Source organism: Geotrypetes seraphini, chromosome 7 (genome assembly GCF_902459505.1).
Source record: "Geotrypetes seraphini chromosome 7, aGeoSer1.1, whole genome shotgun sequence".
NCBI classification, from domain to species: domain Eukaryota; kingdom Metazoa; phylum Chordata; class Amphibia; order Gymnophiona; family Dermophiidae; genus Geotrypetes; species Geotrypetes seraphini.
Window position 1 is genome coordinate 157,929,868 of NC_047090.1, and position 23,950 is coordinate 157,953,817.

Genomic DNA, 23,950 nt, shown 5'->3' on the forward strand with positions numbered 1-23,950 from the left:
ACATTACGCTGGTTTCAATTCACTCTCAGTCAAAGATTACAAAGAAACTGGCACCAAACTATCCATAATGAAACAAATCAAATGCACAGTGCCACAAGGGGCCCTACTATTCCCTCTACTTCAGACCAGTCCTAGACACAGCTCAAAAAACACCAAATAAAAATCCACTCCTTCGCCGACATTCAACTGAACTTACCACTAGGAGCAAACCATGATAACTAGATTATAACTCTACACAACTGCCTATTCAAAATTAAACTTTGGATGACCACGAACAACTCCAATTAAACGCCTTGAAAACAGAACTACTATGGATCAGGAAAGAAAAATGCACCTTCACCCACCACTCCCTAAACTGGGAATCAACTACCTTGACTGCAAAAAAAAGTATGAAGGTTAGGAATTACATTTGATTCAAACCTATCACTCTCAAGCCACATCTCACAAGTGGTTGCCTCCTCTTTCTACCATCTCTGGAAGTTCCAAAAAATGAGAAACTACCGTACTTCACTGAACAGGACTTCACCCAACTACTCTGTGCCTTCATCCACTCACGCCTGGACTACTGCAACACATTATTTAGCTGTCTAACAGCATTAAAACATCCAAAAACTATAGCAATTAGGCTACTGAAAAACCTACAAGCCCATTACTTTCTACCCAGCACTGACCGCAGCCCAGTGGTTGACCATAACCACGTTACATCTCCAAAGGCCTAGTGCTAGCATACAAATCCCTCCACAACATGTTATCGAGATACTTCCCACAAACTCCTTCTCTACATTCCATTGCGAACGTTACGCTCTTAGGATGAAGTATGCCTACACACACATACCCCCAGGACATGCCCTCCAGCTCCAAACAGCCCAAAAATGATCTTACTCCCATTTCCTACCAAACCTAGGAACAACCTGCCTCCACACACAGGGACTTCTAAGCTTCAGGAAAGCCATAAAAACCTACATCTTTGCCTACCACCATCCTCTTCACCTCAAGCTACCCCACCCCATCCCTCCACATCTGCCTCTGTAGAATACCATCACTAAAGTACTTAATACTAGAAGATGTTTGATCATACACCGAACAGGATAACCAAATAAATTGTGTGCCATTTATATGCTAGACTCAAGTATCTTTGACAGAACTTGTATTGTTAGACACACTTATCTTACTTTGCACTTTATCCACTCAATTCTAAACTCATCCCCTATACATCACTTAAACAGTTTCCTTATGTAATTTTGTATTTTTGTAAAGTCAAATCACCATGCAAGATAAGCTGTAACTCCACGAAATATTCTGAGTAGTCTCATGTAACATTATGACTGTAAAACTGTAAGCCATTCTGAGCTCTTTGAAGAGGACAGGATATAAAAATCAAACTTAAGTGGTATCTGAGAGCATTTTGTTCTATCTGAATAATTAGGCAGTAAGATTAAATCCCCATACGAGAGAACAAGAACATGGTCCCAGATGGCTACAGCAAACCTTAGATTAGTCTGAGCAAATGGTCTTTGAGGAGCAAATGCTCTAAGGTTTTAAGCGCTTCTCTACACACATCTGAAGTAATCTATGTGATAGAAAAGCAAGCAAGAATATTGGTCACATGGCAACCGTACAAGAAATGTTGTCATTCTACTTTCCCCTCCTAATATTCCATTCAATCTCAGGGGAGATCCGGGAAACTACAGACCAGTGTGTCTGACCTCAGTACCGGGAAAGATGATAGAGGCACTGATAAAGGACCACATCATTGATCACCTTGACGGACACGGTCTGATGAGGACCAGCCAGCACCATTTCAGTAAAGGCAGATCTTGTTTGACGAACTTACTGCACTTCTTCAAGGGAGTAAACAGGCAGATATACAAGGGCGACCCGGTTGACATTGTATATCTGGATTTTCAGAAGGCGTTCGACAAGGTTCCACATGAATGACTACTTTGGAAAATTGCAAGCCATGGAATCAAGGGTGAAATACTCACTTGGATTAAAAACTGGCTGGAGCTTAGGAAAGTGGGGGTAAATGGACAATACTCAGACTGGAAGAGCGTCACCAGTGGGGTGCCGCAGGACTCGTTGCTTGGACCCGTGCTCTTCAACATCTTTATAAACGATCTGGACATTGGTATGACGAGTGAGGTGATTAAATTTGCAGACGATTCGAAGTTATTCAGAGTAGTGAAAACACAGGGGGATTACGAACATCTGCAACATGACAATCAAGCTCGAGAAATGGGCATCGACATGGCAAATGAGGTTCAATGTGGATAAGTGTAAAGTAATGAATGTCGGTAACAAAAATCTCATGCACAAATACAGGATGTCCAGGCCGGTACTTGGAGAGACCTCCCAGGAAAGAGACTTGGGAGATCTGATTGACAAGTCAATAAAGCCATCCACGCAATGCGCGGCAGAGGTGAAAAGGGCGAACAGAATACTAGGAATGATTAAGAAGGGGATCACGAACAGATCAGAGAAGGTTATCATGCCACTGTACTGGGCCATGGTGTGCCCGCACCTGGAGTACTGTGTCCAGCACTGTCACCATACATGAAGAAGGACACGGTACTACTCGAAAGGGTCCAGAGAAGAGTAACTAAAATGGTTAAGGAGCTGGAGGAGTTACCGTACAGTGAGAGATTGGAGAAACTGGGCCTCTTCTCCCTTGAAAAGAGGAGACTGAGAGGAGACATGATCAAAATATTCAAAATACTGAAGGGAATAGACTTAGCAGATAAAGACAGATTGTTCACCCTCTCCAAGGTAGAGAGAACGAGAAGGCACTCTCTAAAGTTGAAAGGGGATAGATTCCGTACAAACGTAAGGAAGTTCTTCTTCATCCAGAGAGTGGTAAAAAGCTGGAACACTCTTCCAGAGTCTGTTATAGGGGAATCCCTCCAGGGATTCAAGACAAATTTGAACAAGTTCCTGCTAAACTAGAACACAGGTGAGACTGGACTCATTTAGAGCACTGGTCTTTGACATGGGGGCCACTGCATGAGCGGACTGCTGGGCACCATAGACCACTGGTCTGACCCGGCAGTGGCAATTCTTATGTTCTTAAGACATTAACCATCAAAACTAGAATGCAAACACATGTGAAGATGCTCTCTATGCATCTGCCAATGACTAAAAGGGAATGGATCAGCAGTTCTGTACCTTTGGAGTCAGACACTGCCTTCATTCTGGATTTATGAAATTATTTGCATGATTTATAGGTTTCATATTTTGTCTAGCTCCTCCAGAATAGTAATTGAAAAGTTATGCTGTTGCTGGAACTGCATTGCTGATATTTTCTACCTACGGTAGTGCTAATGTTTTCAGACTGGACCTCAGGGACTCCAGGTTGCCTTCTTATATTCTAGCCTAATGAAGAATAAAATAAAGGGGGGGGGGGGGGAGAGAGGGAGATCACATGACCTGCATCAGAGCTCTCATACATAATTAATGAAGCACCAGGAGTCATTTGTACTGCAGGACTGGCACTGGTTAAACTGTGAAAGGGAGAAATCTGCTTTAAATAAAGTAATAGGGAAGGAGATTTCAAATAATATAGGACATATTACGTATTAACCTAATGCAACACTAAAATGAAAAGAATTTAAAAAAGAAAAAAGGCCTCTTCTTCAGAAGGCTGAACCAGACATTTTAAAATTTGAGTATTCTAATTAGCTGCCCATAGTTTCAATTTATTCCAACCCTTACATTTATGAATACTGTACTAAAGCACCAGTTCAGATTCTCTTTATACCATACCTTACACAAACCTTAAATACATCATATACAATCTTATAAGATTAAATGTAATGAGCTTGCATGAATAGAAAGAGTTTTAAAAGGTTTCAAATTACACAAAATCAGTGTGGTGTCCACTGCCATGGAAGCCTGCAGTGCAATGCTTCCTCTACACTCCCTGGAATCTTGGCTAACGTAAAACCACTTTCATTCTTCTCATATGTAAACTGTGGGCATTACATTACATAGCACTGCATAGCATGTCGAAGAAGGGATAAATCATCCACCTGCACAGACAGGCTTTAAATTCAGATTGCCATGGATGAGTGGTTGAAGCCTTCAGTTAAGTACATTAAATGCTCTTACTGAAAGAGAGAGCGCACAGTCTGATATGGGTATTAGTGGATATTAGTAATAAAGTCCCTGATCTAGAGGCAATCATGGAAGAAGTCAACTTGGGTTTGGTGGTAGTTAAAGAGACCAGAAAGGCAATATGGTTCCTCATCGCAAAAGAGACAGCTGGGAACTACAGGCTAGACAGAATGATTTCAGCTACGAGTAAATTAATGAAATTCACTGCTAGAACAAAGAATATTACAATTTCTGGAGTCCAACATATTACAGAATCTACCATGATTTTATTAGAAGTAGTTTGCTATTTGTAACCTTATAAAAGATTCTGAGCATCTCCCTGAGAGATATGCTAAAGAAATACCTTATATACTCAATTATAAGCAGAGATTTGGGGGCCAAAAAAAATCAGTTTATATTCAGGTCAGCACTGACCTGCCCCCATTCTGAATCTGTCTGCAGGCCTCTGCCTGGCCTGCCATGAGATCTGATGGTCCAGTGGTGGCCAGGACAGAAGGGATCCCTCCCACATCCTGTCCCAACCAATTCTAATTATTTTCTATCTCCCTCCCACCTCCCCCGTGTACCTTAAGTATCCCTGGTAGTCCAACAGTGAATCACAGCAGGTGCAACCTTCCTTCGTTCCTGCCCGTGTAGAACCGCTAGCTAACTGAGAAGATCAGGATGTACTTGCAGTCTGAGATCTGTGACATACTAGGTCCACATTAGAGAATGGCATGGTGGCTGTTACCCGTGGCTAGCTGCGGGTAACCCGCCAAAACAGTGAAGAAAAACTGCTCCACGGGCCTTGTCCCCGCAGTTAAGGGAGGGAATGCGCGCGGTCACCTATCGCGCTCCCTCCCTCCTTACTGCCGCCGCCGAGTTGAAACAGCTCCCTTTCTCCTTCCCTGCACCTTACTTCGTGACCGCAAGTCTAAATTGCCTTCTTACAGCAGATGTAGCGTTGAAGCTGCGTGTGGAAGTTGCATCAGAGGTGACCTTTACGGCAGCCATATGCAACTACAACGCCCGGCTGGAGCGTTGAAGCTGCGTATGGAAGTTGCATCAGAGATGACCTTTACGGCAGCCATATGCAACTACAACGCTCCGGCTGCTGTAAGAAGGCAGTTTAGACATCGCCGGCCACAGGTAAAGGACAGGGAGGTTTTTCGGACCAGGCCTGTTGTCCGGGGGGGGGGGGGGGAAGGTGAAAGCACCACGAAGGTAAGGGGCAGGGAGGAGGAAATGTGGGGTGGAGAGGAAAAGATGCTAAAGGGAAATGGGTAAAACAGAGTGGGGAGGACGCTGAAAGCACATGAGGATGACTGGGGGGGGAGAGAAGGACACAGAAAGGACATGGGGAAGACAGAGCGGGGAGAAGACACTGCAGGGAAATGGGGAAGACAGAGCGGGAAGAAGGATGCAGAAAGGACATGGGGAAGAACATAAGCAATGCCTCCACTGGGTCAGACCCGAGGGCCATATTGCCCAGCAGTCCACTCACGCGGCGGCCCAACAGGTCCAGGACCTGTGCAGTAATCCTCTATCTATACCCTTCTATCCCCTTTTCCAGCAGGAAATTGTCCAATCCTTTCTTGAACCCCAGTACCGTACTCTGCCCTATTACGCCCTCTGGGAGCGCATTCCAGGTGTCCACCACACGTTGGGTAAAGAAGAACTTCCTAGCATTCATTTTGAATCTGTCCCCTTTCAACTTTTCCGAATGCCCTCTTGTTTTTATTTTTCAAAAGTTTGATGAATCTGTCCCTCTCTACTCTCTCTATGCCCTTCAATAGGGTTTTCAGGATTTCCCCAATGAATATGCATTGAAAACAGTGCATGCAAATAGATCTCATGCATATTCATTGGGAAATCCTGAAAACCAGATTGGATTCCGGCCCTTCAGGACCAGAGTTGCCCATGTCTGGTCTAGAGTCTGCCTGCTGAGGTAAATCGACCTGGACATTGTCCACTCCTGCTACGTGTGACGTAGAAATTGCTTGGAGGTGTAGTTTTGACCACTGAAATAACTGTGCTTCCAGGCATAAGCTGGGCACGTTTTGTGCCTCCTTGGTGGCGATTTGACTTACGCCTCCACAGTAGCATTGTCTGAGAAGTGTCAGACTGCCTGTCCCTTCAGGGTCTTCTCCAGCTTCTGTAAAGCCAACTGAATGACCCAGAGTACCAGCCTGTTGATGGACCACTTTCTCTGGAAGGCCAACCACCACCCCTGGACTGGGCACCTATTGCAATGGCTTCCCCAGCCAAACAGGCTGGCATCCATTGTCAAGATCACCCACAATATTATCTGGCAGGGACAGCAGCTTGCTCTGGAGAGGGAGAATGTAAATCTTTGCTCAAGGAAGCATATCTATAATGGCCACCATGAAGCCTAGAACCTGGAGGTAGTGTCACGTTGACATGGCTTGGCTGGCCTGGCCCCCATGGGTGGAATCTGAGAGTAAAGCTTCAGTCTGCATGCCTCTGGAAGATAAGCATAGCTGCTGCAGTGTTTACTAGGACTCCCAAGTATTCCAGGGATTGGGATGGAACCAGTTGGCTCTTTTGAAAATTTACTATCTAGCCCAGGATCTGAAAGACCTGAACCACTTGAGACACTGTTCGCTCTTCTTCCGAGAACAACTGGGCATCAACTAGCCAGTCATCCAGGTACAAATGCACTTGCAATCCTGCCTTGCGGAGATGAGATGCTAACACCATCATCACCTTGGTCAACGTATAAGGAGGAGAGCTGTTGGATTTTTGAGCTGCAATCTTTAGAGCCTAAGGGTGTAAAATGCCGAATTAGACTGGTAATGGCTGCCATAATTTGACCTGCAATTTATTAAGAATTCTAAAACTGACACTGCATCCACAAAGTAATAACTCTTAATCTTGAACATGTTAGCTGCATGTTAAACTAATTCAAGCTTTATAAGCCCTTATTTCACAAAGAGGAAAAAAAAAGTTGCCCAAATTTTCCTCTTCATGTTCTATTTCATCTCTTCTTATAAAGGGCTGCATCCTTAAAGGGATTCCTCAATGCATGGTACACCATTTCCTCAAACCCTGCTAAAAAAAAAAAATAAAAAAAAAAGTTTGCTCAAAATAACCCTTGCAAAAGCAGGCTCTACAGGACAGCCTAGGACATTAAATTGCAAAAGACACACCCAGGTCAGAGTCACTGCTCTAGATAAAACTACGATGCCAATTGTGGCACACTGGATTTAAAAAAAAAAAATCAAATGCTTAAAAAGATCAGGAATACATTAGCAATCCTTAAGTTCTAGAGATTTGCATGCCAAAACAAATTGACCACTGTTTCTCAAATCCACATTTCGATGCCAATTGGTTCCGATTTATTTAATTTGATATACATGTACTAGTATTTTTGTGCACACCATTACAAAGAGATCCCATGTGCCTGTCCCATGCTTTCTTGGGTTTAGATGGGATGGAGTAGATTTTGAGGGAGATTTAGGCAGTTGGAACCCAAGCACAGTACCGGGTAGAGCTTTGGATTCTTGCCCAGAAATAGCTAAGAAGAAAAAATTTAAATTGAATCAGGTTGGGCAGACTGGATGGACCATTCGGGTCTTTATCTGCCGTCATCTACTATGTTTCTTGAGTTCAGACAGTCTTTGTATCCACCACCACCTGTACTGGAAGACTATTCGATGTGTCATCCATCACCCTTTCTGTCAAAAAGTAGATTACACCTGAGCCAATCACCTCTGAGCTTCATCTAATTCCCTCTCACCCTGACATTTCCTTTCACTTGAAAGACTGGCCTCATGCCTATTTGTGCCACATAGGTATTTAAATATCTAAATCTTTCCCCTCCCGCCTATCCTCCAAAGTATACAGTACATATTAAAAAATTTAAATCTGTCCCATACAAAGAGAACCAACCATTTTAGTAGCCTCTCTCTGGACCAACTCCATGCTGTTTATACCTTTATGAAGGTGTGGTCTTCAGACTTGTACACAATATTCTAAATGAGGTCTTACCAAAGTGGGCATCAATATCTCCTTTTTTCTACTGGCTATATCTTTCCCTATGCACACTAGCATCCTTCAAGCTTTCCCAATCGCCTTTTCAACCTGTTTGACTGCCTTAAGATCATCACACACTATCATACCCAAGTCCCCCTTCTCTTTTGTGCATAAAAGTTCTTCACCCTGCTAACTGTAGCTTTCTCAGGTTTTTGCAGCCCAAATGCATGATCTTACATTTCTTATCATTAAAGTTTAGCTGCCAAATTTCAGACCATTCTTCAAGCTTTGCTAGATCCTTACTCAGGTTATCCACACCTTTAGAGGCGTCTACTCTATTGCAGATTTTGGTATTCGAAAAGAGGCAAATATTACCTGAAAGCCCTTCAGCAATTCTTTTTTTTAAATCAATTTTAAACATACAGCATCAAGAATTAACCTTGTACAGAAAATAAAGTATTAGCTAAGAACAAATAGTGCAATCTATATCTAGAAAGAAAATACATTTAGCTAATCCATATCAAGTCCACATAATAACCTTCAGCAATTCTTAATATATTTACCCCAAACTTATTTTGAAAAACACATTACAGGGCTCATTTTCAAAGCACTTAGACACACAAAGTACCACAGGTTACTCTGGTACTTTGTGTGTGCCCAAGGACTTTGAAAATGAGTATATATTTTTCTTGATAAATACTACATATCTTTCTGCTTATTAGATTTGCTCCCTGAAGAATCCCCATTTAGGGGAAAAACCCACGGACCAGTTGGAGATGGGAGATAGTCATATGCATATGACTGTTTTCGGACATTCCATTTCAGTTAAACATACGAAAATTTCTATTGCTTGTATTTATCTATAACAGATTTTTTTTGATGAGTGAAGATGAGACTTGCAAGGATTTATAGGAAGCATAGACAAAGACAGTACAAGTGGTGCTTAGATCCTCTTTTGAGCTCAACATTTCCTCTTTTTCTAGAGGGAAGTAGTTCAGTGCTCTTTGGATTTAAACAAGCAGATATCAAATAATTTTGAAATATGAAATAACTAAAATGGAGGCAGCATTTTGAAGAGTTAGGCTCAAGCTAAAGCTTATTCCCCTGACGAAGTGACTTATAGCGAAACAGGGGCCCTGTCGGGAGTTGGATGAGAGGGATCCATAGGAGATCGATCTGGATCCTTTACTTTCTTTAGACTCTGCACATATCATCTATTGAAGATCCTTGTAGCAGAAAGTTCTTTATTTTTTACCAAGATGATAATCTATGAGAGTGGAGAGTTGAAATATGCTCTGTATCGATGTTAGTTTTTTAACTTAAACAAAATAATGACTAGAACAGTGGAGTTTTTATGACTGAGGATGTGTCTGCACCTTTAAATTGTTATATTTGAAGCTGCTAACTCCGGAGGATTTGTCTAATCCCAATGCGACGCTGAGGTCTTTTCTCCACTTGTTAAATAATAGTGAGTAGCTTGCTGACTCTTCATATACTGATGTGTACCTGAATGCATTTGTTGGGTGTTAGAAAATAAATATTCATATTATTTTCAAAATCATTCACATTAAAGTAACAGTATTAATTTGTTTACACCCACTGTAACACTTTGTTCTTTTTTGGGTAATATTTTTGGAGGGTTGTTTTTTGTTTTTAATACTGCACTTAAAAAAAAAAAAAAAAAGACAAGACATCTGCATGCTATGGATAGGATCAACAAGCATGGATGACACCAAAAAGCACAGTTACTTACCGTAACAGGTGTTATCCAGGGACAGCAGGCATATATTCTCACATGTGGGTGACGTCATCTACGGAGCCCCAGCGCGGACAGCTTTTCAAGCAAACTTGATTGAAGTTTCAAGTTTGCTATGCTGCACCACGCATGTGCATGCCTTCTTGCCCACTAGAGGGCGCATCCCCACCTCGTGGTCCTCAGTTCCATAGCCAGCAAAGAAGCCATCCCCGGGGAGGAGGGCGGGTTGTGAGAATATATGCCTGCTGTCCCTGGATAACACCTGTTACGGTAAGTAACTGTGCTTTATCCCAGGACAAGCAGGCATGATATTCTCACATGTGGGTGACCTCCAAGCCAACCAAAAAAGGGCAGGTGGGAGGATGGCAATTTAGGAAAACAGATTACGCAAAACTAACTGGCCAAACCGGCCGTCACTCCTGGATAACGTATCCAGGCAGTAGTGGGAGGTGAAAGTATGAACCGAAGACCAAGTGGCAGCCTTGCAGATATCCTCCACCAGAGTAGACCGGAGGAACGCCACAGAAGCTGCCATTGCTCGGACCTTACGTCCCGTGACCCGACCATGAAGCGCGAGACCAGCCTGAGCGTAGCAAAAAGAAATACAAGCAGCCAACCAGTTGGACAAGGTGCGCTTGGAAACAGGACGTCCCAACCGATTAGGATCAAAGGACAAAAATAATTGAGGAACCTTCCGATGAGACTTGGTGCGTTGAAGATAAAAGGTCAACGCTCTCTTACAGTCAAGCGTGTGAAGCGCCGCCTCCCCAGGAAGAGAGTGGGGCTTCGGAAAAAACACCGGAAGAACAATGGACTGATTGAGGTGGAAATCAGACACAACCTTAGGTAAAAATTTAGGATGGGTGCGAAGAACCACCTTGTCATGATGGAACATAGTAAAGGGCGGGTCCGCAACCAAAGCCTGCTGCTCGCTAATCCGACGAGCGAACGTGAGCGCAAGCAAAAAGATCACCTTCCAAGTGAGAAACTTAAGATGAGATTTGTCAATAGGCTCGAAGGGAGGCTTCATCAGTTGAGCCAAAACCACATTAAGATCCCAAACTACAGGAGGAGGTTTCAAAGGAGGATTAACATTCACTAGACCCCTCATGAAACGAATCACCAGAGGATGAAGAGAGAGAGAGATCGACCCTCGAGATGCCGATGGAAAGCAGCAATCGCACTGAGATACACCCTAATGGAAGTCGTCTTCAGCCCAGACTTGGACAAATGCAACAAATATTCCAGAACCGAAGACACCGGAACCGAACTCGGATCCAGATGATTCGAGGAACACCAGGAAGAAAATCTGGTCCACTTCTGAGAATAACAAAGCCTAGTCGAGACCTTGCGCGAGGCTTCCAGAACCTCCCTCACAGACTGAGAAACCTGTGAAGTCATGGGGAAAGGAACCAAGCCGTCAGATGTAAAGACTGAAGATTGGGATGCAACAGCGAACCCCAACTCTGAGACAGCAGAGAGGGAAAGACAGGCAGAAGCAGAGGCTCCCTGACACTGAGTTGAAGGAGCAGGGAGAACCAGTGCTGACGAGGCCAACGAGGCGCAATGAGAATCATAGTGGCTCTGGATGCCTTGAGATGAACCAACGTCCTCAAGATCAGAGGGAAAGGAGGAAACGCATAAAGGAACCTCCCTCCCCAGTCGAGAAGAAAGGCGTCGGCCTCGAGACGGTCCGGGGAGTACATCCGAGAACAATAGAGGGGCAGTTTGCGAGTCTCCGGGGAGGCAAACAGATCCACCTGAGGAGTCCCCCAGTGGTCGAAGACCTCGCGCAGAACTCGGGAGTTTAGCGACCACTCGTGCGGCTGGAGAAGACGACTGAGTTTGTCGGCCAGACAATTCTTCTCTCCCTGAATGTAAACCGCCCGCAGGAAGATGTTCTGGGAGACCGCCCATTCCCAAAGGCGCAGGGCTTCCCGGCACAGGGACCAAGAGCCCGTTCCCCCTTGTTTGTTCACATAATACATGGCCACCTGGTTGTCCGTCTGCACAAGGACTACCTGATCGTGCAGCAGGTGGCAGAACGCTCGAGCAGCCAGAAAAATGGCACGAAGTTCTAAAACATTGATGTGACAACTCCGGTCCTCTGCCGACCATAGACCTTGAGTCCGCAGACCGTCCAGATGAGCTCCCCACGCGTACTCCGAAGAGTCCGTGGTCCGGACCTTGCGATGCGGAGGAACGAGAAAGAGCAAACCCCCGGAAAGATTGGAAGAGTTGGTCCACCAACGGAGCGAGCGTCTCAAGGAAGGAGTCACAGTTATAGGGGAGGAGACTGGGTCCCGATCCTGACGCCACTGGGAGGCCAAGGTCCACTGAGGAAGCCTCAGGTGCAAACGGGCGAACGGAGTGACATGGACCGTCGACGCCATGTGGCCAAGCAGAACCATCATGCGCTGCACCGAAACTGAGGGCAGCAACGAAACCTGGCGACTCAATCGAAGCAGGACCTCCAACCGTGGCGGGGGGAGGAACGAACGGAGGCGAACCGTGTCCAGCACGGCCCCGATAAACTGAAGGGATTGAGTCGGGCACAACTGAGACTTGGGGAAGTTCACTTCGAACCCCAGACATTGAAGGAAGATGATAGTCTGTCGGGTCGCTGAAATAACCCCTTCCTTGGAGGACGCCTTGATCAGCCAATCGTCCAGGTAGGGAAACACCTGCAGCCCCCGAGATCTCAGGGCTGACGCGACCACCACCATACACTTCGTGAAGACTCGAGGGGACGAAGCCAGTCCAAAGGGGAGGACCCGATACTGGAGGTGCAACTCCCCCACCTGGAACCTGAGGAACTTGCGGAAGGCGGGATGCACCGGAACATGAGTATATGCTTCCTTCAGGTCCAGGGAGCACATCCAGTCCCCCGATTCTAACAGAGGGTACAGGACTGGAAGGGACAACATACGGAACTTCTCCCGGACAAGGAACTTGTTGAGCCTCCGGAGGTCCAGAATGGGGCGTAAGTCCCCTGTCTTCTTCGGGACCAAAAAGTAACGGGAGTAAAACCCCCGTCCCCTTTGGTTCGGGGGCACGGGCTCCACCGCCCGAAGGCTCAACAAGGACCTGGCTTCCGACAGGAGAAGAGGAAGCTGGTCTCGACAGCCAAGAGAAGCCCCCGGCGGATGTTCTGGCGGCATGGCTAAGAAGTTTAGCGAGTAACCTCGGAGATGATCCGGAGCACCCAAGCGTCCGACATGATCTCGGCCCAGGCTGGAAGAAAGGCCTGCAATCGGCCCCCGATAGGAAGGGGGTCCTTTGACAGTGCGGAGGGGGCCCGCCCCCAACCGCGCATCACGTCAAAAAGACGGAGCCGGTTTAGACGCCCCTTGCGCCTGAGGCTTTGGTTGGGACGCTCTGCCCTGCTGAGGGGGATGCCGGGGTGGAGGCCTCGAGAAAGCCGGCGTCGACTTCTGCGGGTATCGCCGCGGAGGAGGTCTAAACGGCTTCTGCGGCGGGGCCCGGGGTTTAGGACAGACCATTGAGACGATAGAGCGCTCATGTTCAGACAAGCGTTTGGTCGCCGCCTCCAAGGACTCATCGAACAACTCGGAGCCCACACATGGAAGATTGGCCAGACGTTCTTGCAAGTTCGGGTCCATATCCAGGGTACGAAGCCATGCGAGACGGCGCATCGCCACCGCAAAGGCGGATACACGAGAGGCCAACTCAAACGCATCGTAAACTGCGTGAAAAAGGTAGAGACGCAGCTGAGACAAATTGGCCATAAAGGTACCAAAATTCCCCTTATGGGAATCCGGCATGACCCCATAATACCTGGGCAACGCCTTCACCATCTGCCTTAAATAGGATGAGAAGGTGAATGCGTAATTAAGGACCCTGGCAGCCATCATGGAGTTGGAATAGAGGCGACGACCAAACTTGTCCAGGGTCCGTCCCTCCCGCCCGGGGGGGACCGCAGCAGAGACCCTAGAAGGCTGAGACTTCTTTAACGCAGACTCCACCAGCAACGACTGGTGGGACAGCTGTGCTTTGTCGAAGCCCTTTCAAGGGACCATACGCTACTTCGACTCCATCTTTGATGGAACCGCTGTGACTGTAAGAGGTGAGTCCAAGTTTCTCAGGAAGGTTTGATGTAGAACCTTGTTGAGAGGCAGACGAGGAGTCTACCTTGGGGGAGAGGGCAAATCCTGCTCCTCCAAAAATTCCTTCGTGTATTGAGAGCCTGACATAAGGTCAAGGTCCAAAGCCCTCCCCATCTCAAGCACAAATCTGGAAAAGGAGGAGGGCTTCGAAGGCAGAGAGGGAGATCGAGAAGCCCGCGTCACCAAAAAAGAAGGGGAAGCCTCACGGGAGTAACGAGGCTCCTTACCGGTGCCAGACCCCGAACCCCAAGAAGCCGTACCCAGCGACCTCGACGGGGTCGGGGACCGCCCATGCCCCGAGGAACCCCTGCGGGAAGTCCCCGGGGTATGAGGCACCGAGGCACGCCCCTTCCGTCTCGGCGAAGAGTCCCTCGAAAACTCCACCTCGGACGACCGGAAAAGCCTCGGATTATCGAGGCGGAGCTCGGAGACCCGCAGGGTCTCAGCCTCGGTCGGCGAGGAGCGACCGCGGCGTCGAGGAGAGCCCCGTTGACGTTTGGGCTTCCTCGGCCGATGCTTCGCCCGAGGCCGACCCAAGGGAGAGGAGCCCTGGGAGGACCTCGACGAGGAAGAAGAGGAAGAGATCCTCCGAACCCTCCGCACCTTGTCCCGAGGCCGCACGCTCCGCTCAGGCTGGTCAACCGAGGTCGAGGGCAAGGTCGGGGTCGAGGCTGAAGCCACCCCGAGGGCCGAAGTCGAGGGTACCGAGACCGAGGCCGACGAGGCCGAAGACGGCTGGAGGTGCGCGAGGGCACCGGACAGTTCCGAGGCAATGAGCGCACGGAGCAAGTCTTGAAAGACGGGAACCCCCATCATAGTCGGCAGATCCTGGGCCGGTGGGTGCTCCCTCGAGGGCGACCTCGGTCTCGAGTATTCCCGCGGGGCACCCGACTTCGACGCTTGGGGCGGGGCCGAGGACGACCCACCCGCCCCTGTCGATGAGCCCGAGGATGGCTTCTTCGAGGCTGGAAGAGAAGAAGGAAGTGAGGACTTACCCACCGTCGACTTCGGGGTCGAGGACGCCGGCTTCGACGAAGCAGGCTGTCGGGGCGAGGTCGAGGGAGTCGAGGCCGAGGTCAAGGCCGGGGCCGAAGCTGAGGCGGACGTCGAGGCCATCCCTGCCGCGGGGTCGACAGCGAAGAGCTCCGCAATCCAAGCGCGAAGACGGCGGAGAGCTCTTGGCTGAAAAGTAGAGCACCGAGTGCAGGAGTCGGTCGGGTGCTCAGGACCCAGACAAAGTAAGCACCACCGGTGGGGATCGGTGATGGAAAGCAGCCGATCGCACCGGGTGCACTTTTTAAAGCCCGTCAAGGGACGGGACATGAGCCCAAAAACCGGCCGGGAACGAACGAGGTCCCGCGGCCGCGGCTACCGGGAGCCCCCGGAGCCGAAAGAAAAATTGTATTTTTTTTTTTTTTTACGAAAAAAGAAACACGAACAAAATAAAAACACAAATTAAGCACAGCAACCGAGAAAAAACCACTCAGCCGCGGTGTCAGAAGGCAAATTAGAAGAGCACAAATTCCACAGGGCTTCTGGCTCTGCGGAAAAAACTGAACTGAGGACCACGAGGTGGGGATGCGCCCTCTAGTGGGCAAGAAGGCATGCACATGCGTGGTGCAGCATAGCAAATTTGAAACTTCAATCAAGTTTGCTTGAAAAGCTGTCCGCGCTGGGGCTCCGTAGATGACGTCACCCACATGTGAGAATATCATGCCTGCTTGTCCTGGGATAATCTGCAATAGGGTAGACATCCCCAATGGTGTAGATGATATGAGGAAGGACCTAGACAAGCCTGAAGAATGGTCCAGAATTTGGCAGCTAAGATTTAAAGCTAAGAAATGCAGGGTCATGCATTTGGGCTGCAAAAACTTGAGGGAACAGTACAGTTTGGGAGTTAAAGAACATTGGTGCAAAAAAAAAAAAAAAAAAGAAGCAGCAAACTTGGATGTACTGTAATCATATGCAATGACCTTAAGGTGGCCAAACAGGTAGAAAAGGCAATGAAGAAAGCTAGAAAGAAGCTTGGATACATAAGGAGAAGAATGACCAGTAAGAAAAAGGGAGATGTTGCCCCTGTATTAGATTCTAGTGACACCCCATTTAGAAAGTTATGTACATTTCTGGAGACTGTACCTTCAAAAAGATATAACTAGAATGGAGTCCAGAAGATGGCTACTAAAATGGTCAGTGGTCTTAGTCAAAATATATGGGGACAGATTTATAGATCTCAAGATATATACTTTGGAAGAAAAGACAGGAGATATGATAGACCTTTAAATACCTACATGGCATAAATACATGAGGCAAGTCTTTCAATTGAAAGGAAACTCTGGAATGAGGGGGCATAGGATGAAGGTGAAAGGGGATAGACTCAGAAGATACTTTCACAGAAAAGATAGTAAATACATGGAATGGCTTCAAGTTAAAAACTGTATCTGATTCAAGAAAGCTTGGGACAAGTACAATGGATTTTTGTATGTGAAAGGAAAGTAGATGGCACGGACAGACAGACTAAATTTAATTAAAAAAAAAATTAAGGAAGATAAAAGACCATATGGCCTATGGGGTTTTTTTTTACGTTTTAATGGTAGGCCTAATGAAGTAGAAGTTTCCAAATACTTGAAAGTCACTGATGGCTGTGCAAGAAAAAAGTAAAATTTAGATTAAGGACATACTGAACAACCAACTGCTGAATTTATATTAAGCCCATACTACTAAAGCTGCACAGAAATGGTATGTCAAACAAAAAAATATCAACTGTCTCCTGTCATGTAATTCTAGGGCTCCACTGCTCACACTTCTGATTATAGATAGAGTTTTACTGAGGCTGGAACCCAGTACTGTACTTCAAACTGACAAACTGTTGGGTGTTTTTTTTTTTACACCCCATCAACAGAATGCCAAAGGCCAAATATAGCTTGCCTACAGACCTCAATTCAAATCTAGTTTCAGCTGCAGCTCCAAGCACCATCATGATGCCAGTCAAGCACGAGAAGCCTAACAAACCAAGTACGTCTTGTTGGCAATGTAGTGCAGAACTTCCTATGCCTTTAAGAGGGCCATTTTGTTTTGTGAAAAATAAAAATGTTGTGTGTTTAAAATAAAGGAAAAAAAATGAAGCCAAAAATCTCATATTGTTTAAACATTATATACAGTTTTTCCTTAGGTACAGACCAGACTTAAGAAAATTTTGGGTTATCAGGGGTACAAAGGACAAATGTAGAACAAAAAATTATTTCTGCATCAAGATTAAAATTTATCAGTAGAGTCTACTGAAACAAAGCTCCGACAACAGAAACAGGGTCATTTTAGGTCAGGAGTTGCCAAAGTACAGCCCGTGGGCCATATCCAGCCCATGGAAAAATTGTGCAGAAATGTGCCAAATGGACTAATTTTCCAATGAGAATCCACAAAAATACCCCAAAAACCCAGAACATGGGGTGTTGATAGATTTCAAGTGCATTAGTTAAAATTGTGTTCAAAGTACAGTATATTGATATTCCATAATATCTTAATATTAATATTATTCACAACATTATTTAATACTGAATCGAAGTTGTATTCTTCGTGGTATTTCTTCGTAGTGGTTCGGCCTCAATCGAAAGTGTCAAATCGCAGCATTGTAGGTAGCTCTGGTGCTGTGACTAATCTTTAAATTGAATGTGGAAGTTTGTTACTAGTCGTTACGATTAATTGTCCATAAGAATACTTGCAGTGGTGCAGTGTAATATTAAATTTGTAATTGCAAAAATTTAAATTTAAAAGTTTGTATTCACTTATTCACATATTTGCTTGTATGGAGTTCTTGTGATTTTAATAATTTCTGGGATTCAAGAGCAAGTTGGATGCACACCTTCTTGCAAATCACATTGGGGGATACGAGTAAACAAGGTTTCTCAGCAGGGAACACCTGGCTTGGCCTCCGCGGGTGCGGGTCGCCGGACTGGATGGACCTAGAGTCTGATCCGGCGAAGCCATTTCTTATGTTCTTATAATTATTTATAAATTTATTCTTTTTACAGGTTTTTTATTTACATGGATGGGAAAGAGAAAAGTTGATCAATTCAAAATACAGGGCAAATTTATCTGATAAACATTTGAAGTTCCTACTTGTAATTAGCATTTCAAAATTTGATCCTCAATTTAATAAGATTTTAAAAACAAACAGTTCCATTATTCATATTAATGGTTTTATTATCATTTGTGATGAAAATATGAGAATTTGCTGAGAGTTTGTTGTCATTAATATAATTTAATCTCACATACTCTAATTAGTTTATAAAATTTTCTGCTTTCAATAAAAAAAACTCATATCTAGAATTAAATCTTTTTTTTTTTTTTACTATAGCCTGCTGAAAAGTGCTGAAGTACCCAATGTGGCCCTCGTGGCGAAAAGTTTGGAGACCCCCGTTTTAGGTGATGAATCTTATAACAAACATCCATTAATGTTAGTAAATGACCCTCAAAATAAGAAACGGCAAGTTATATGCATTGATAAAGCAAGCTAAAAAAAAAAAAGAATATGAAGAGAAACTTGCCAAAGAGGCAAAAAACTCAAAGAAACAATTTTTTTTAGGTATATCAGAAGCAGAAAACCTGTGAGGGAATCTGTGGAACCACTGGATGATCAGGGAGCAAAAGGGGTTGCTCAAGGAAGATAAGGCCATAGAGAGAATGAATTAATTCTTTTCTTCGGTCTTTACATAAGAATATGTAAGAGATCTATCTGAAATGTTAATGGTTTTCAAGGGTGACAAGGTAGAAGAATTGAAAGAAATCTCGGTGAAACTAAAAAAAATACTAAGCCAAATCAACAAGTTAAGAGTGATAAATCACCTGGACCTGATGGTATATATCCCAGGGTACTGAAAGAACTAAAACATGAAATTGCTGACCTGCTATTAGTAAATCTGTAACCTGTCACTAAAATCGTCTGTAATGCCTGAAGATTGGAGGGTGGCCAATGTTACGTCGATTTTTTAAAAGGGTTCCAGGGGAGATCTGGGAAATTACAGCCCAACATCAGTGCCAGGCAAAATGGTGGAAACAATTATTAAAAAAATAAAAATTGTGAAACACGTAGACAAACATAATTTAATGAGACAGTGCCAGCCGAGGGAAATCTTGCCTCACCAATTTGTATGACTTCCTTGAAGGTATGAATAAACATGTAGTTAAAGGTGAGCTGGTTGATGTAGTGTATCTAGATTTTTAGAAAGCTTTTGACAAAGTTCCACATGAGAGGATCCTGAGAAAATTAAAGAGTCATAGGATAGGAGGCAATGTTCAGTTGCGGATTAGGATTTGGTTACTGGACAGAAAACAGAGGGTAGGGTTAAATGGCCATGTCTCTCAATGGCAGAAGAAATTTAATGTGGACAAATGCAAAGTGATGCACACTGGAAAAAATAACCCAAATCATATAGTTAGATACCCAATGCTAGGGTCCACCTTGTGGGTTAGTGCCCAAGAAAAAGATCTGGGTGTCATTGTGGACAATATGATGAAACCTTCTGCTCAATGTATGGCAGTGGCGACCAAAAATGCAAATGCTAGGAATTATTTTTTTTAAAAAGAAGAGGATGACAAACATGATGGCAGACAAAGGCCAAATGACCCATCTAGCCTGCCCATCCGCAGTAACCATTATCTCTTTCTCTCTCCGAGAGATCCCACGTGCCTATCCCAGGTCCTCTTAAATTCAGACACAGTCTGTCTCCACCACCTCTTCCGGGAGACTATTCCATGCATCTACCATCTTTTCTGTATAAAATTATTTCCTTAGATTACTCTGGAGCCTATCACCTCTTAACTTCATCCTATGCCTTCTCGTTGCAGAGTTTCCTTTCAAATGAAAGAGAATCGACTCATGCGCATTTACATTACATAGGCATTTAAACGTCTATCATATCTCCCCTCTCCCGCCTTTCCTCCAAAGTATACAGATTGAGATCGTCAAGTCTTTCCCCATACGCCTTATGGTGGTGACCACACACCATTTTAGTAGCCTTCCTCTGGACCGACAGATTTCATCTTTTTTTATATCTTTTTGAAGGTGTGGCCTCCAGAATTGTACACAATATTTTAAATGAGTTCTCACCAAAGTCTTATACAGGGGCATCAATACCTCCTTTTTCCTACTGGCCATACCTCTCCCTATGCAACCTAGCATTCTTCTAGCTTTCTCCATCACCTTTTCAACCTGTTTGGCCACCTTAAGATCATCACATACAATCACACTCAAGTCCCGCTCTTTTGTTATACACATAAGTTCTTCACCCCCTAAACTGTACCGTTTCCTCGGGTTTTTGCAGCAGAAATGCATGACCTTGCATTTCTTAGCATTAAATTTTAGTTTCCAAATTTCAGACCATTCTTCACCAGGTCTTTCTTCATATTATTCACACCATCCGGCGTTTCTACTCTATTGTAGATTTTGGTATCATCTGCAAAGAAGCAAATCTTACCCAACTCTTCAGCAATATCATTTATAAAAATGTTAAAAAGAACAGGCCCAAGAACAGAACCTTGAGGCACACCACTGGTGACATCCATTTCCTCAGAGTGATCTCTGTTGCCTTCCACTCAACCAGTTCTTAACCCAGCCCGTCACTTTGGGACCCATCCCAAGGGCACTCAGTTTATTTATTAGACGTCTATGTGGAACACTGTCAAAGGCTTTGCTAAAATCTAAATATATCACATCTAGCACACATCCTCTATCCAATTCTCTGGTCACCCAGTCAAAGATCGTCTGACCAAATAAGGGCCAATCAGGGACTTCCTTAGACTCCTCCCTAAGGAAGTCCCTGATTGGCTGAGGTGCCACAGGCCCCTCCCAATGGAGGAGCCTGAGGCACCTCATCCAATCAGGGCCTTAGGCCCCTCCCCATGCATCACATGATGCATCAGGGGCCTGATTTTTTTTTTTTTTTTTAATTTTAAGCCAGCAGAAACCCAGACAGCAGTGACAGGAGGCTGCTTCTCCTGTCACTGCTATCAAGGTCTGCCCCGACTCAATCGTTTTTAAGTCAGAGTTTGCATGCAAATGATTTGCATTTCCAGACAAATCATTCAACTTGATAGTGAATCAATTGCTGTTTTCCAGTCGGGTTTTCAGGATTTCCCCAATGCATTGAAAGCAGTGCATGCAAATAGATCTCATGCATATTCATTGGGGAAATCCTGAAAACCCGACTGGAATACGGCTCTTGAGGACCAGAGTTCCCTACCTCTGCTTTAGTGAATCTAGCCCTTTGAATGTTATAATACCTCTGTATTGCTCCATGGTGTGACCTCACCTTGAGTATTGTGTTCAATTCTAGTCACCTTATCTAAAGAAAATATAGCGAAACTAGAAAAGGATCAAAGAAGAGCAACCAAGGAAGGGCTGAAGAAAGATATGATTAAAGTCTACAAAATCCTGAATGGTGTAGAACGAATAGAAGTAGACCGATTTTTTACTCTGTCAAAAATTACAAAGCCTAGGGGACAATTGAAGTTACGGCAAAATACTTTTAAAACCAAAAGGAGGAAATCTTTTTTACTCAGATAATAGTTAAGCTCTGGAAAGGTTTTGGTAAGAGTGGTTAACATAGCTGGTTTTAAGAAAGGTTTGGATCAGTAGTATGGAATGTTGCTACTATTTGGATTTTTGCCAGGTACTAGTGACCTGAATTGGTCAGTGATGACATACTGGGCTAGAACCAGTAAGGCTATTCTTTATGTTCTTAGAAAGTCTAAGCTGAAACATTAAATACCGTAATCCAAAAACCACCTCCATGCACTTCTTCATAAACTAATTCAGAAATTGATAGAACTGTGACACATATTTAAGGGAGAAAATTAGAGCAAATTTGCTCTTTCTGGCTTTGTAGAAGTAAGGGTAAAAAAAAAAAAAAAAAAGACAAGAATCTGCTCCAAGGCAGCAGTGAAAAAAAAATCAAAAGAGGTTAATGTACATTTACAACTGATTAAATATCAGCAGGGTATGAATCTTCAAAGAAACAACCGCTTCAAAGAATAGAACTAAATTACAATTGCAGAGGCATGCAGTCTGCAAAAAAACCATTTGATTGAAATAGCAAATCCTACATAAAAGGTAAGAAATGCACTCAGTTCACAGAATTTCTTTCCGATTTTACACAAATAGGAATGGGATCCTATTTCTGGAGCCAACATACATAACTGTAGAGCTAAGTACAATATAGCTTTTAACATTAGCTAATACCCAAGATATAGCTGGAGATATTTACTAACTTCCCATTATAAGACTCCTAACTGCAGTAACCTTGTTTAAAAAAAAAAAAAACTCAGCTTTAACATAAAATAAGGAACTGCCTGAGCCATCTTTAAAGTTTCATCATCAAAGATACTGAACAACCTACTTAAATACGGCCTGTCATCACCTTGGGATGAGAGAATCACATTGGTGTTCATCTCCCCGCTTTGTTCTCCAGTCTTCCTGCGCGAACTCCTCTCTAATGAGCTCATTAGCATGAAGCGCACAGCCCCAGCTTCACAATCACAATCCGAGCCACAACACAAAAAGCCGGTGACACAGACAAGGGAATTTTACATCAGTGGAAAACCAGAGGCTCCCTCGTCTCTGTGTAGGAATCGACAGCGTACATGCACACTCTGCTCGAAGGGAAACTTGGCCTAGGACTAGCGCACGCGATGCGGGTCTCCTTACAACACAGCACAGGGAGGGTCTGCGGCTACCTGGCCGAGGTCACAGGGCTGATTGTGAAAGGCTAAGATTCCCCCCCCTCCCCCTCCCCAGGCGGAATAGCAAACGCCATAAGAGGGGCGCGGTACCCATGCCAGCAGCAGCGGGTGTGGCCCCACCGATTCCCTCAAGAGAGACCCTGGTTGCTCCCTACTGCCCACCCCCATCCACTCCATTGCCCCCTTCTCCCTCCTAACCATTTCGCAGCCCTGTCACCGCCGCCTCTCATCCCACCTCCGTCCCTTCAGTCCCCCCCCCCCCCCCCCCAGCGTTCGTCTCACTCGCTCCCACCCTCAGCACCGCCCGTGCGTCACTCACCGTTCCGGTGTGGCTGCTGAACCTCCTCCGAGACTGAGGGACCGCAGCCGAGTCCTCCTCCTCCTCCTCTTAGCGCCTTCTCCGCCACCGAGGTGCTGACGCCGGGAGCCGGAGAGAGAGAGAGAGAGATGGGCCGCCGCCTGTCCGCCCCTTCCCGGCACGGGGAGGAGGATGGGCGGACAGAGCGCGCGTCAGAGAGCGAAGCGACGACAACACCGAGGCAGAAGCAGGAGGCGCCGCCCTATCAGCTCTGAGCGGCCACTGGCTTCCTCATGCCGCTGACGAAGGCCCCCGTCTCTGCGCTCGCCCTGCCCGACCGGCTCCCGCACTGAAAATGGCGTTTCCTCCTCCGGCCCCACAATGCCCCACGCGCGAGCCCTGACGTAATCTGTCACCTCTTAAAGAGCCGCGAGCGCGGAACGCGGCCGTCAAAAACCGCTGGCTGTTTACTCCAGCTGCGGCGATTCTCAACCTTCTCCTGACCCTCAGGCCGAAGGCATTCCTTAACCCAGTCGGGTTTTCAGCATATCCAGACCAAAGAGTCTTCAGATAGATTTACACGCATTGCCTCATCAGTATGCAAATCTTTTATGCGTGTTTACTGTAACTATCCAGAAAGGCCGGCTGGCCCTGAGGCCGGGGATGAGAAGCACTGCCTTAACCTAGCCAGTTAGGGTTGCAAGATGACAATGAATATGAATGGCATAAACATGCATACACCACAGACCAATTGAATGCAAATCTCTCTCCTAGGTATTCACTAAAGCAGTCTTAAAACCTAGGGGTGCCTCCTAGTCTATCCCAAGGTTGAGAACCGTGGCACTTAATAGAGCCAGTAGAGTTTTCAAAGCACAACTCAGATTTTCCAATTAACCCCCCCCCCCCCCCGAAATAAATTTAAACTCTGTTACTTAGTAATACTAACACTGA

At 45.4% G+C, this 23,950-nt stretch overlaps 1 protein-coding gene across 7 annotated transcripts in view; it reads right to left on the reverse strand.

Moving 5' to 3' along the window:
- KLC1 (kinesin light chain 1) overlaps positions 1 to 23,403 on the reverse strand; it is a 185,773-nt gene extending 162,370 nt beyond the window's left edge. For all 7 annotated transcript variants that reach the window (XM_033950972.1, XM_033950973.1, XM_033950976.1 and 4 more), the window contains exon 1: positions 23,021 to 23,403. The gene's annotated coding sequence lies outside the window, so the exon portion shown is untranslated. The remainder of the gene's footprint in view (positions 1 to 23,020) is intronic.
- Between the last annotated feature and the right edge of the window lie 547 nt (positions 23,404 to 23,950).